Below are 13913 nucleotides of genomic sequence, written 5' to 3'. Positions count from 1 at the left end.
AAAAATTGACCTCACTTGGACAAGTAGTAATGTGACAGGAACTTTGATATTTTGATAGTATGCATTTAAATGCAGATTCTGTGTTCTTTTTGGAAGAAAAAAACATTTKATTTTTTTTTATGTCATTGAAAATAAATATGTTGGTTTAAAATGTGTAGTAAAACAACTACAWTAACCACAATGCACCTCTTCCACAAGGTAGTGGGTGGGGAACTCTTGTAAACTCAGTCAGAATGATCGAGGCCTCTAGTGGTCAAAAGGCAGATTTAGCATGGGCAGCGCCAATGAGGGCTTCTGCCGTTTTAAAGTAGTCAACTGGGTGGGGATTCCTATGGGTTGTAGCCATAATGGTGCTGCCCATTCTGTCACAGACACTATAATAGCACAGATATAAAAATGTGTATTCTCTATGGCGGTAACAAGAAATGTCAGATTTGCTTTCAGCTTCTCTTTCACAGTACTGATTTGAGCTTTGATAAGTAATGTTTAGCACATTGAGGATAGCTTGGACGCCTTATTGTTGCCACATCGAAAGCAGGTGGAAGGAGTCTAGTTATACGAAGTCTCAGACAGTTCAGAGACAGGTACTTCAGTGGAAGGAAAAACATCAATGATCAAGCGCATGCATACACCAGTGAAAATGCACTGGCAGGCTTTTGGGTCTGTTTACCTGGTTAGGTTCTTAACAAATAGTAATAACTCAAATGGATGACTACAAAAAGCTCAAGCCAAGTTTATTTATCCCATTGGGTCATACAGCTGCAAAGACAACATACAAGTTACACAAGTGTATACAGTATACTGAACAAAAACATACATTTTAATCAGTTCATATAAGGAAATCAGTCAATTGAAATGAATTAATCCCTAATCTATCAGTTTCACATGACTGAGAATACAGATATGCATCTTTGTCACATACCTTAAAAAAAGGAGTGGTGTGGATCAGAAAACCAGTCAGTATCTGGTGTGACCACCATTTTCCTCATGCGGTGCAACACATCTCCTTTGCATAGAGTTGATCAGGTTTTTGATTGTGGAATGTGCCACTCKTATTTAATGGCTGTGCGAAGTTGCTGTATATTGGTGGGAACTGGAACACACTGTCGTACACGTCAATTCAGAGCATCCCGAACATGGGTYGCATGTCTGGTGAGTATGCAAGCCATGGAAGAACTGGGAAATGTTCAGCTTCGAAGAATTGTGTGTACAGACCCTTGCGACATGGGGCCGTGCATTATCAAGCTGAAACATGAGGTGATGAACGGCACGACAATGGGCCTCAGGTTCTCATCACGGTCTCTGCATTCAAATTACCATCTATAAAATGCAATTGTGTTCGTTGTCCGTAGCTTATGCCTGCCCATATCATAACCCAACTGCCACTATGGGGCACTCTGTTCTCAACACATTACATGTTGCTTTGATATTCTTTTTCGGTATATTTATAATTTACGACTAGGCGGAGTCACCTCCTTATATGACTAAGATAAACAATCCATCTATGTTGCTTGGCAAGAACTCAGTCTTCCTCTCATTGGTATTATCATGGCCCTGCCTACGTCTAGAACCTTCATGGGTGTGGAAGTGTGTGTGTGAGACACAACTGTTGTGGCGGACCCTCTGGCCTCCCTCCCAGAGGTTTCTTCTCTCTTCAACTGTTGACCTTATCTCGAGTTGACTTCCACATCCCTCCTGGTACCCACTTCACCGAAACTGGCCTGCCTTATCAGGAATTTACTAGATTGTTGCTGTTTACCTCCTTCCGGGTAACGCTCAATGGTTACTGCAGTTTAAATAATGCCCTGCCCAGAAAGCTCATTTCCATAGAGCTCGTCTTCAAGGAGCGAATGGGAGTCAATTGGGCGCCAGCTCAAAAACCAAACATAAGCATGAATTTCGTCAACAAGAAATACAAATATTTTCCGAGATGTGAGACAATTAACTTTTTGTCTGTATAGCTTTGGAATCGTGACATTACGTACTTTCGAGGGAAATACGCAGATTTCTTGACTCATACCCTGACTCTGATTGCTTGACAATTAGCTTAGCAACCGCGTGATGCAGCATGATAACATGAAGCGATTGGTCGACAGTTTGCTGGGCGAGGCGTTAWACGTTCCTCCTTTCAGCGCCCAAGGATATTCCTATCTCCTCCTTTCTCTAACATATCTGTATGAACCGGATATAGAAGGTCCATGAATCTGCGTATGCGAAATAGTAGCGGTGCGTGGGTAAAATCACTGGTGAAGCCAGGGGGGAAAAGCCTTATTACAACCTATTTGTTGAGATAAGTGTTGTTTGCTCTATATTATTCTGTTAGTCAACATGCCTTGCCACCATCACATATTAGGCCGTCATTGTAAATAATAATTTGTTCTTTAACTGACTTGCCTAGTTAAATAAAATGTTAATTAAAAATTAAAATAAACAACGTTACCGGGAGCGCGGCGCAGAGGAAATATCAACCTGCACAGATTGAACTTCATAGAATTTTCCCCCTTAAGCCATATTCGGAAGGGACTAGTATTGCTATAGAACGTCGGTTATGTAATTATTACCCCAGCATGTCTGTTTTTCGAGAAGACGATTCCGACGGGATTYGTTTTACCAAACTGCCCGTCATTCTTTTTTCCCGCATTCACAATTGACCATTATGACGGAAGCCTGGAGGCTCTTCTAGGTGTGAAGATATTTAATATGTCTAGGGACATCCTAATATTGGCCTAATGGCCTTCAGTTCGGAGAAAGTCCAAATAATAATGCATATCAATAAGAACCATAAACTGTAACCTACGCAGACATTTAATCAACTGACATATTTGTCAATGTATCAATTCATTGACACGATATCGTCCACACCATCTTTTAAAAGAGAAGAATGGCACTAGGAAGGTTGATATATTACAGAACAGATCATTCATCTGTAGGCTATGTGCATAGCACTTTGTTTTAAGCATCAATTTGTTCTTACCCAAACTGAGTGCAGCACCTGTTCAACTGTAATATCTCTCAAAACACGGTGATGACGATTTGCACGGGATAAGTATTATCAGAGGACCTTGGAGTTTGTCGAAAAAAAATAGTTTTTTTTAGGGCTGAGATCATAACCTTCCGGCCAAGTAAAAATTACTGACGTGGCAGATTCGGACAGGACTAAAATTACAAATGTGGTGATTTATGCTCGTGCACATAATTATATTAACTGAGCTCCCCCAGTAAAACTCTTCCAGTTAACACTATCAATATTTCCCTTTACTGTGGGAATTGTGATCGAATCAATGCAAAATTAGACACTTTCAATGCAACATACCGAAACAAAACAAGCTATGCAAGCGATTTTGTTGTAGGCAGAACGCATCGGAATAGGATTCTATTGCATCTATTTTTAAAAACGGTGTGGCAGAACCAATCAGAGCTGCATTAGGCCTATATGCAAATAGACCATTGCCATATATGGATCTGTGCCATTTTCTTTGAACTGGACTGTGTAAACAGCATGATAGGTCATGAGTAAATGTGCTTGTTTTGAGATCAAAGCGAGAGCTGCATATTTGTTCATATCCTTTGCTAGTTAGTGAGTTATTAGCCCAGTTATAGATCATTTGTAGTCAGCAATGGGCACAAAACATGTGCATTTCTAGACATCTTTGAAAAGGGAGTCAGGTAAAGAGCTTTTTTGTCTTAAAGGGGTAGTGTTGTATTTTGAGACAGGCTTGAATAAGCTAAGTAGCCAATAGGCAGAGGGTAGCATAATTTGTCTGATTCTCTGTAATAATGGTATGGGAATAATAATGCATTTTATTTTGTAAAGTGGTTTCTTGCATCAAACAACAAAATATTTTGAGTCACCTCCTTATCTGAAGGACAAGTGGATAAACAGGTTAATATTAAGCCCTGCATGTTTTTTCCAAAAGTCTCATGGAATGTAGGCCTACGTTGAACACAACACATTGGCTGCTACTGTAGGCTGAATGATAGAACAGCTATTTCCATATTAAAATGTAATGGGATGCATTTTCAAAAAATAGTTTATGGGAGGCCACTCTGGTAGGCTTACATTATTATCAAATAGCCATAGTAGCCGACTTGACCACTGTCTGAAACTGTAATTAAAAGTGGGTACAGCCTCAATGTTCACAGTAAACGGGCGCCGGAAGTTGCACAGAATGTTCACAGTGTTCAAGTTTGAGCTCAGCAGACTTGAAATTTGCTCAGTGCCGGGAAAACTATTAAGGGAACATTGCATTTATGCCTAAGGCTGTGACAATAAGAAGACACAGTGGCAGAATAAATTCAACCACACCTTTGTTTCATTACAAAACTGGAGAGCAACATCTGTCCGGTGGAGTCCACAAAGCATATTGCATGTAACAAACAGTTACATGACCTACATCATGGTCAATCAAGTTAATGTTGCCGACACTTAACACTTTTTTCGTTACTACATGATTCCACATATGTTATTTCATTGTTTTGATGTCTTCACTACTATTCTACAATGTAGAAAATACTAAAAAATAAAGAAAAACCCTTGAATGAGTAGGTGTGTCCAAACTTTTGACTGGTACTGTATGTGATAAGCAAAATTGACACAGTTACAATAGACATCCGCCAAATTGATGTTACCTGAATTTTGTTAGCTCACAATAAACACAACAGCTCAATGCTGAGTAAAGAAGGTTAGTACTGTACAGGGATGGTGAAGAGTATTTAAACCATCCTGCAGAAGTAATTGGCAACCAGAAGGGGGCTCTCGTGTCACACTAGTGGTTGCCAAACACGTCCATGCTGTGGTGGCCCACCTAAAGCCTTTGAATATATCTTTCTGCGGTTTACTAACTAAACAAAAGCAATGTTGTTCAGCACAAATACAACAGTCTCACTTTACTCCACCAACAGGTTAGTGCAGTGTTTCTTCATCCTGATCCTGGGGAATCAAAGGGGTACACTTTGTATTGTTTTCCCTAGCACTACACACCTGATTCCACTAATCAAAGGTTTGATGATGAGTTGATTAAGAAACATTAGGTTACTATTTTCACTATAGTCCTCCTTTGATTGATTTGAAATGTACTGTCTGTTACCATTTGAGGTAATGTACACCTTGCGTTCATATGGTTACGTGTGTGTGTATATGTCTATCATAACCTGTTGTGGTTGTGTGTGTAGGGCGGAGAGGAAGAGAGCCAGTGTGAAGCAGCAGAGTCTCAGCAGCAACCTTTTCATCCTGGAAAGAACGGACCAATCAGGACAGACATATTTCAGTCCCGCCCCTCAGGTCCAGGAAGTATGTCAGGAGGTGGATGAGTTCATCTATGTGGCCAATGCAGAGACAGGAAGAGGTAACACCAAGACTCCAAAACATTCCTCATACTTGCTCCTATTCCTAGGCCCTTGTTGCCAGCCAGATAATCTTGTCAAGCTAACTGACTGCTGCGCTCACAGAATATGAGCTATCGCAACATCAGGCTGGTTCCACCAGGCTACCTTCCAGGACCAGATCCAGGGAAAGATCAGGCTGGTTCCACCAGGCTACCGTCCAGGACCAGAGCCAGTGAAAGGTGAGACCAAGGCCCCATTCCATAATATCGCCTGCATCTGCAACCCTAGAGCCTCATTGCCTCTTTCCTGCAGGAGTTATGGTCATTTAGCAGATGCTCACTTTGCATTTGTGACACACGATGTAATCGTGATATGCTGTATTCCAATCTCATTTTGTATTACTGGATGTGTCTGTATGTGTCAAGCCACAAATGAAAAGTGATGCATTTGTTTATGGCAACATCTCTACAAATCTACCTTGTCACCCTATTCTGTCTCTATTAGGTGGTGAGGGGGAGGCGTCTCAGATCCAAGCATTGGTGAACCCTGCCTAGTGTTCGTCCTCCAGAACCCTCCTGGTCCTGACTTTTGTGTCCAGAGAGGAACCAGACCCAATCAGAACCACTAGTCGCAGTACTGCTAGATTAAAGACCAGGACCCCCAGTGTGGATATTGCACAGAGGCTCTGCCTGTCCCTGCTGCCCAACCCCTGGATGGTCTGTCTTTCTGTCTGTCTGTCTATGTAGTCTGTCTGTCTGTCTGTCTGTCTGTCTGTCTGTCTGTCTGTCTGTCTGTCTGTCTGTCTGTCTGTCTGTCTGTCTGTCTGTCTGTCTGCTGGGGTGCTCTGGTCTCAGGCTGTAGCTAGCTGTCAAGGAACTACCTTCAGCACAAATGCTTCTGAAGGAATGTTCTACCTCTGATGTGCCTTGTTTCAATGAATCGCAAAAGAAAAAGTCATTATTGGGTAAATATTATTTAATAACCCTGTTGTAATTTTTTTTGTGAATAAATAGTGGGTTGTGAAACAAAACAGAAGTGAAGAGAACTACTGTTTAACTGTAGCTATGGTACTTTAATGAAGATAATGAAGGGTTTTGGTTATGACGTTCTTTCTTCTACGACTACTGCGTAGTTTAGAAGCATTTAGAATCATATTGATGTGACAAGGAATTATGGGTAATTTTATTTMTGTATACCTTTATTTCAGCAAATCATCCAATTTCTCTTTCATTTTTTTCATATAAGTTATAATTTTTTTATACTCCAAAATATTATGCTTTTATTTTCTTTCATTGTTTAAATTCATGTTCTAAATTACCACTGCACAAGTTGTTAAAAAGCAACTGAAAGCCTTCGGTGGGTCACAGCACAGAAACGTTGGTGAGCTCTGCATCTGGAACAGTGAAAGGCGTTTGCTTCATAGTTCATCAGTAGTTCACAGGCCAACCCTTTCATATCTTCCTTAATCTGCACCATGAAAAAAAACATAAGAAATGGACAGGTGAAACATCTCTCCACTAGGCACATGTATTCCTTCTACTTCTGCTGTGTTTTCAGATGAGCGCAGACTGGAAGGAGAGGAGACAAAGAGAGGAAGTRATTTAAAGTATTGAGATGCACCCCTCTTGCTCAGGCAATGGTACAACATGCTACTCCAAGTTCTCTGTGGTTATTTTCCTCTGAGGTCAGCATTGGCACACTAAACTGAATTCACATCTGTCTGATGGGGGGGAGGACAATGTTCCTATTTACACCACAACGGGGCAGGCCTGCTCCGGCTTCTCAGGGCCAGGGGAAGCTGTAGAATGTAGACTAGTTGCAGCTTGGTTTACTACGCTTTGGGCGTGGGGGTTGCGCTGTGACCCCCCGAAAACAAATAAAAATGAAAACTCAAACCACAAATTTCTAAACACAATCAAGAATGTACTGTAGCAACCCTGTGTTTATAAGCACCAATATCAACTCTACCACATGAGCACGCTGGGCAATGGCCGGAAGGTTGGCGGTTTGAATACCACCGCGGACAAGCTCACTTTCCCTGCCTGATAACTGTTGATAAAGTATGGATGTTGTTGTCTGATACAATACATTAGAGCTGGAATCCTTAATAGTGAAACTGCCACATCCGTTTCGGATATTACAACAACAAAGAAGTTACTGCAAACAACAAACACTTTACCCCCCCCCCCCTTGGACATTTTTGCAGAATATGTGCTGCAGTTATAGCATGCTGCTCAACACTCCTCACCTTCATTTCGTCTACAAACCAAAACAATAACAAAGGCCCTGGGGCAGCCGTAGCACTGTTTCCCCTAATGTGGGACCGTGACCAAATGACTAAACCCTGTTCAATTACAGTACTTGAAAATTGCACCAGTCTTTTCTATTACTTGTAAGTTCTCACCGACCAACCGATGCTTTGGTAGGTGACCGTGAAACAGTAGACGTTCTGCTCTGAACTATCCTTTTTWATTTTTTTACTTCARCTMTATTTAACCAGGTAGGCCAGTTGAGAAGAAGTTRTCATTTACAAKTGCGACCTGGCCAAGATAAAGCAAAGCAGTGTGACAAAAACAKCAACACAGAGTTACACATGGGATAAACAAACGTACAGTCAATAACACAATAGAAAAATCTGAATACAGTGTGTGCAAATTAAATAAGGAGCTAAGGCAATAAATAGGCCATAGTGGCGAAGTAATTACAATTTAGCAATTAACACTGGAGTGATAGATGTGCAGATGAGGATGTGCCATTAGTAATACTGGTGTGCAAAAGAGCAGAAATACAAAAACAAATATGGGCATGAGGTAGGTAGTTGGTTGGATGGGCTATTTACAGATGGGCTGTGTGCAGCTGCAGCGATCGGTAAGCTGCTCTGACAGCTGATGCTTAAAGTTAGTGAGGGAGATATGAATCTCCAGCTTCAGTGATTTTTGCAATTCGTTCCAGCCATTGGCAGCAGAGAACTGGAAGAAAAGGTGGCCAAAGGGGGTGTTGGCTTTGGGGATGACCAGTGAAATATACCTGCTGGAGTGCGTGCTACGAGTGGGTGTTGTTATGGTGACAAGTGAGCTGAGATAAGGCGGAACTTTACCTAGCAAAGACTTATAGATGACCTGGAGACAGTGGGTTTGGCGACGAATGTGTAGCGAGGACCAGCCAACGAGAGCATACAGGTCACAGTGGTGGGTATATGGGGCTTTGGTGACAAAACGGATGGTACTGTGATAGACTGCATCCAATTTGCTGAGTAGAYTGTTGGAGGCTATTTTGTAAATGTGTCACGATGTGCGCAACTGGTTAAAGGTAAGTCAGGTTCAGGAGAGCAGAGATGGGCGCACTTTATTCGTGCCAAAGGAAAACAGCGATAACTCCCAAAGTACACAAACAGTACAATAAACAAAACACACGGGTCAAACACACACCCGGCGCAAACCAGCCTGATGCGAACCACACGTAACAAACAAACAATTCCACACACAGACATTGGGGGAACAGAGGGTAATATACATTTAGTCGGATGAGGGGATGTGAACCAGGTGTGCGGAAAAGCAAGAAAAAACAAATGGAAAATGAAAGGTGGAGCGGCGATGGCTAGAAGACCGGTGACGTCGAACGCCGCCCGAACAAGGAGAGGGACCGACTTCGGTGGAAGTCGTGACAAAATGTCATCGCCAAAGTCAAGGATCGGTAGGATAGTCAGTTTTARGAGGGTATGTTTGGCAGCATGAGTGAAGGAGGCTTTGTTGGGAAGTAGGAAGCCYACTAGATTTAATTTTGGATTGGAGATGCTTAATATGAGTCTGGAAGGAGAGTTTACAGTCTAGACAGACACAGGTATTTATAGTTGTCCACATTAGTCAGAACCATCCAGAGTAGTGATGCTAGTCGGGTGCGGGCAGCAATTTGTTGAAGAGCATGCATTTCATTTTACTAGCATGTAAGAGCAGTTGGAGGCCACGGAAGGAGTGTTGTATGGCATTGAAGKTAGTTTGGAGGTTTGTTAACACAGTGTCCAAAGAAGGGCCAGATGTATACAGAATGGTGTCGTCTGTGTAGAGGTGGATCAAAGAATCACCAGCAGCAAGAGCGACATCATTGATGTATACAGAGAAAAGAGTCGTCCCGGGAATTGAACCCTGTAGCACCCCTAAAGAGACTGCCAGAGGTCCAGACAACAGGCTCTCCGATTTGACACACTGAACTCTATCTGAGAAGTAGTTAGTGAACCAGACGAGGCAGTCATTAGAGAAACCAAGGCTGTTGAGTCTGCCGATAAGAATACGGTGATTGACAGATTCGAAAGCCTTGACCAGGTCGATGAAGACGGCTGCACAGTACTGCCTTTTATTGATGGCGGTTATGATATAGTTTAGGACCTTGAGCGTGGCTGAGGTGCACCCGTAACCAGCTCGGAAACCGGATTGCATAGTGGAGAAGGTACGGTGGGATTCGAAATGGTCGGTGATCTGTTTGTTAACTTGGCTTTCGAAGACTTTAGAAAGGCAGGGCAGGATGGATATAGATCTGTAACAGTTTGGGTCTAGAGTGTCTCCCCCTTTGAAGAGGGGGATGACCGCGGCCACATTCCAATCTTTAGGAATCTCAGACGATACGAAAGAGAGGTTGAACAGACTAGTWATAGGYCTTGCAACAATGGCGGCGGATAATTTTAGGAAGAGAGGGTCCAGATTGTCTAGCCCAGCTGATTTGTAGGGATCCAGATTTTGCAGCTCTTTCAGAACATCAGTTGTCTGGATTTTGGTGAAGGAGAAGCGGAGGGGGGGCTTGGGCCAGTTGCTGCGGGGGGTGCAGAGCTGTTGGCCGGGGTTGGAGTAGCCAGGTGGAAAGCGTGGCCAGCTGTAGAGAAATGCTTATTGAAATTCTCGGATTTATCAGTGGTGACAGTGTTTCCTAGCCTCAGTGCAGTGGGCAGCTGGGAGAAGGTGCTCTTATTCTCCATGGACTTTACAGTCCTACAATTTTTTGTAATTAGTGCTGCAGGATGCAAATTTCTGTTTGAAAAAGGTAGCCTTTGCTTTCCTAACTGACTGTGTATATTGGTTCCTGACTTCCCTGAAAAGTTGCATATCGCGGGGACTATTCGATGCTAGTACAGTACGCCACAGGATGTTTTTGTGCTGGTCAAGGGAGTCAAGTCTAGAGTGAACCAAGGGCTATATCTGTTCTTAGTTCTACATTTTTTGAAAGGGGCATGCTTATTTAAGATTGTGAGGAAAGCACTTTTAAAGAACAACCAGGCATCCTCTACTGGCGGGATGAGGTCAATATCCTTCCAGGATACCCGGGCCAGGTCGATTAGAAAGGCCTGTTCGCAGAAGTGTTTTAGGGTGCATTTGACAGTGATGAGGGGTGGTCGTTTGACCGCGGACCCATAACGGACGCAGGCAATGATGAACAGCAGAGGTGTATTTAGAGGGCAAGTTGGTCAGGATGATATCTATGAGGGTGCCCATGTGTACAGATTTGAAGTTGTACTTGGTAGGTTCCTTGATAATTTGTGTGAGATTGAGGGCATCTAGCTTAGATTGTAGGACGGCCGGGGTGTTAAGCATATCCCAGTTTAGGTCACTTAACAGTACGAACTCTGCAGATAGATGGGGGACAATCAATTCACATATGTTGTCCAGGGCACAGCTGGGGGCTGAGGGGGCTCTATAACAAGCAGCAACAGTGAGACTTATTTCTGGAGAGATGGATTTTTTAAAGTAGAAGCTTGAACTGTTTGGGCATAGAGATAGTATAACAGAACTTTGCAGGCTATCTCTACAGTAGATTGCAACTCTGCCCACTTTAGCAGTTCTATCTTGACAGAAAATGTTGTAATTYGAGATGGACATTTCTGAATTTTTGGTGGCCATCCTAAGCCAGGATTCAGACACGGCTAGGACATCAGGGTTGACGGAGTGTGCTAAAGCAGTGAATAAAGCAAACTTAGGGAGGAGGCTTCTGATGTTAACGTCACATATTCACATCATATACAGTATGTGCAGACAGGAAACGGAGGGCCTCGTATCCCATTTTCTATCCATGCCCATTGTGAAAATAAGCAACTGATCTGTGCTTTACTCAAAGTTGGTCCCTCCCTCACTCATATACTGTCAACTGTAATAGGATAATGTGCTTTAATGCCTGTKTTTTCTTCTAGTCTCCTAGGCAACAAAATTGAGAATCTTCTCCCTAACCACCTCTTTTCTGAAAACCCCGCCTCAAAAGGTTCCTGAATGGTAATAATCATCGTCACGGAAATATATATTTAGAATGCAGTCATGATTGGTGCCATTTGGGTGCATTACGTCCTGTGTGAATAGTGGAGAGAGATGGGAGCAGTGTTCTCTTGTCTACATGGTGTTATCAGACTGGGCTTAATGGAGGAAGAGTGAGGGCTTTGCTGTGACACAGCCGCCCCTTTCATCCAACAGGCTGCTCTAAACAGGATGTACCTCCCTGCTTCTCCCTCTACTCAGCCACACACCCACCCAGTCAGCTGGCTGTTTTTGGGATGTGGATGTTTGTGATTCTTTGATGATTAAGTTAAACCAAACGAACACAAAATACTACCATATTTGCATTCAAAATAATCTAGAACATTTTACTAATCGCCCACTCAGTCTTTTCTTTAGTTTCAGTTCATCTCCAATTATATATTTACAACCTCTGTAGGAGGTTGATTTCACACTGGCAAACTCATTAGTGATCCCTGATGTGAAAGCGTGTGTGTGCAAACTCCTCCTGCGTGTGTGTTCCCTCTAGCGTGGGAACCTACCATCAGAGCAGGTATGCAGGGAATAACAATGACAAATCCCTACTTTGTATTACTCGCTGACTGTCTGCCGCGGCCCAGTAGGAGAGGAACGTCTGCTCTGCCTCTACCCACAGAGAGGGAACTGTAGATGGGGTGGGGCTGCATGGGGGATTTAGTTAGACTGCTTTGCTGAAACTAGGGCTGGGCCTGGAGCAGCATGAGACTGTACACTTGGGGGGTGGAGCTGGAGCAGCGTGAGACTGTACACTTGGGGGGTGGAGCTGGAGCAGCGTGAGACTGTACACTTGGGGGGTGGGGCTCGTTCAAGGGTCATGTTCTGGAGGGGGGATGGGCTCCAGATCATCTTATTCTGGCGTCCTTCCCAGTGGAAAAGGGCCTCAAGGATGCGTGACTTCTTGTGGAAGAGGTGAGAAGAGAATAGATGAGAGTGTTTGTGTGTGTGAGAGTGAGAGTGTATACGTGAGTATGCTGATATGCTGATTCATTGATTTATTATGTTTCTCTCCAGGGTTTGYTTTGTGTGGCATCCCAGAGAATCTTGTCCACTGTTTATTAAAGACTGGCGTGATGAACCTCACAACCGTCAGCAACTATACATGAAATGGTCCCTTCAAACAGACAGTGTGGTGAAGAAGGAGCAACAGCGCCTCTTCAACCTCAGGAGGCTAAAGAAATTTGTATTGGCCCCTAAGACCCTCACAAACTTCTACAGATGCACCATTAAGAGCATCCTGTCGGGCTGTATCACAGCCTGGCARGGCAATTGCACCGTTCACAACCGCAGGTCTCTCRATTGTGTGGTGCAGTCAGCCCAACGCATCACCGGGGGCACACTGCCTGCCCTCCAGGACATCTACAGCACCCGGTGTCACAGGAAGGTCAAGAAGCTCATCAAGGACCTCAGCCACCCGAGCCATGGCCTGTTCATCTGAAGGTGTAGACAGTACAGGTGCATCAAATCTGGGACCAAGAGACTGAGAAACAGCTTCTATCTCCTGGCCATTAGACTGTTAAACTGTTACCACTAGCCGGCCTCCTCCCAGTACCCTGCCATGAACTTAGTCACTGTTACAAGCCAGCTACCACCCGGTACTCTACCCTGCACCTTAGAAACTGATGCCCTATGTACTCAGTCATCGAACACTGGTCACTTTAATAATGTTTACATACTGTTTTACCCACTTTGTATGTATATACTGTATTCTAGTCATGGCTCATCCTATAATAACCTAGTTTTTTATTTTTCTGGATTGTGTGTGTATTTGTCTTATTTTTATTGCTGGGTGTTACTGCACTGTTGTAGCTATAAACACAAGCATTTCGATGCACCTGCGATAACATCTGCAAATCTGTGTACTTGACCAATAAACTTTGATTTGATTTTACTTGAGTTGAAGTTCCGTGCTAGGCCGGAATCACTGGGTGGAACATTTGGGCTGTATTTGGAGGTGACACAATCTGAGCAGTGTTGCACAGCTCAACCAAACACAGCCAGGGATCCCTCGGTCAGTTCCAGGAGAGTGGGATGAGTAAAATACAGAAAAAAGAGAGACTGCGAATGAAAGGGAGGGAACGGGGACCGTGAAAGAGCAAAGGACAATGAAGGAAAGAACAGAGAGACAGAAAGATACCATTGAGAGAAAGATGCCATTGAGACAGAAAAATGCCATTTAGACAGAAAGATGCCATTGAGACAGAAAGATGATATTGAGAAAGAAAGATGATATTGAGACAGAAAGATGATATTGAGACAGAAAAATGCCATTGAGATAGAAAAGAATGCCATTTGAGAAGGAAA

The 13913-nt window shown here is 43.3% G+C and overlaps 1 long non-coding RNA gene across 3 annotated transcripts; it reads left to right on the top strand.

Annotated features, from left to right (window-relative positions):
- Positions 1–1066: 1066 nt before the first annotated feature.
- LOC111957451 (uncharacterized) lies at positions 1067–6409 on the top strand. Of its 3 annotated transcripts, none has more exons than XR_002876387.2 (3): positions 1067–1152; positions 5173–5564; positions 5830–6409. It is a non-coding gene; the product is annotated as an uncharacterized lncRNA (long non-coding RNA). The 3 variants fall into 3 exon arrangements; XR_011474712.1 differs by lacking the exon at positions 1067–1152 and adding an exon at positions 2182–3666; XR_002876388.2 differs by lacking the exon at positions 1067–1152 and having other exon boundaries at positions 2185–5345; positions 5449–5564; positions 5830–6407.
- Positions 6410–13913: the final 7504 nt, after the last annotated feature.

The sequence above is a fragment of the Salvelinus sp. IW2-2015 genome, linkage group LG33 (genome assembly GCF_002910315.2).
Source record: "Salvelinus sp. IW2-2015 linkage group LG33, ASM291031v2, whole genome shotgun sequence".
In the NCBI taxonomy this organism is placed as follows: domain Eukaryota; kingdom Metazoa; phylum Chordata; class Actinopteri; order Salmoniformes; family Salmonidae; genus Salvelinus; species Salvelinus sp. IW2-2015.
This window is presented reverse-complemented; position numbering and strand designations above follow the sequence as displayed.